This window comes from Galeopterus variegatus, unplaced genomic scaffold, assembly GCF_000696425.1.
Source record: "Galeopterus variegatus unplaced genomic scaffold, G_variegatus-3.0.2 Scaffold1950, whole genome shotgun sequence".
Classification (NCBI taxonomy): domain Eukaryota; kingdom Metazoa; phylum Chordata; class Mammalia; order Dermoptera; family Cynocephalidae; genus Galeopterus; species Galeopterus variegatus.
This window is the reverse complement of record NW_007728061.1, coordinates 14,818-16,131: the sequence shown is the minus strand read 5'-3', so window position 1 is coordinate 16,131 and position 1,314 is coordinate 14,818.

Here is a 1,314-nt window from a genome sequence, read left to right as displayed (position 1 = left end):
CCACCACCCAGATACTAAAAAGAAACCTCCCCCGACTTAACACCAAACCTGCATTCAATGCTTCTTTAGGGGACAAAGAAAAAAAAGTGCACACAGGTGCAGAGGTCAGCCTACATGTTCATTAAGGAAAAAGAGCGTGGCTTTTTCGTCTGTCTCTCAAACTTTTGATGGTTGGCATAATGATGATGATTATGATTCATTCCTATGACCTAACAGGAATTGGAGAACAGAATAAACGCTGGTGCTCCGAAATGACCTACCCAGCTCCGCCATCTGTGACAACCAGTGATAACTCTCTTGTCTTGTAAAAAGGGTTTGTACATAACTTGTACATGGTTTCATTTTGTATTTTTCGCAGATTAAAAATTTATGTATTTGTGTTCTAAAACAAGGCGTGTTTCTTTGTGTCTCTGTGGCAGCCTCATGGCCGTGGGGGTGGGGTGCAGGGGGTGGTGGCCGAGTGTGAGCTCCCGTCAGGCTGTCTCTCTCTGTCTGATGCAGGCAGAGCGGGGGCTGACAGGAGTAGCAGGCTTGCACGCCCGCTTCTGCAGACAGAGCCCGCATGTCCTAGCAGACAGTCGGAAGGTGCTGCCCAAGGCTGCAGGGGCACTGGAGGAGAGGAAGATCCGCTGTCTTAGACGCGGTGCCCGAGAGCCCTACAGGGCCACGCCATGGCCAGAGGGAGCGCATGGTCCCACGGAAGGTTCCAGCAAGCAGGGCTCTAAAGAAAAGGGCAGCATTCCATAGGCTCTGAAAGCTAAGATGTCTCTCCCCCTCCGCCACCTGCTCTCGAACTCGTCGCCCTTTCTTGCCATCTGAACAGAGAAACACTCATCTTTTCCCTGTATTTAGCTTATCAAAACCCAGGACAACCCACTGAAGGTTTGACTCACCCTGCCCCACATTCACCCCCAACCGTGCGACAGACAAAACTTCCACTCAAGGCAAAAAGGCCTCTTAACTAATGCCGCAGTTTCAGGGCTGTGCTTTTAGCCTTCTTCAGAATCTGGTGAGTTTGAACTCTTTTTGGGGAGACTGGACTCCCATGGGAATGACTAGTCTGGCTTCGAGGAAGGGAAGGAGCTGGAGAATGGGAAAAAGCCGTCCACAGTGTGCGTGTGTGTGTGTCTGTGTGTGCGTCTGTGTGTGCGTGTGTGTGTCTCTGTGTGTGTCTGTGTGTGCGTGTGTGTGTGTGTGTTTATATATACAATATATTCTAGAGATTGTCTCATTTGTTCATTAGCCACTAAATGGTTAACTGAGCCCCCAGACATGTCCACCGGTGAGAAATTGTTGTTTGTTAACAGCAGTGGA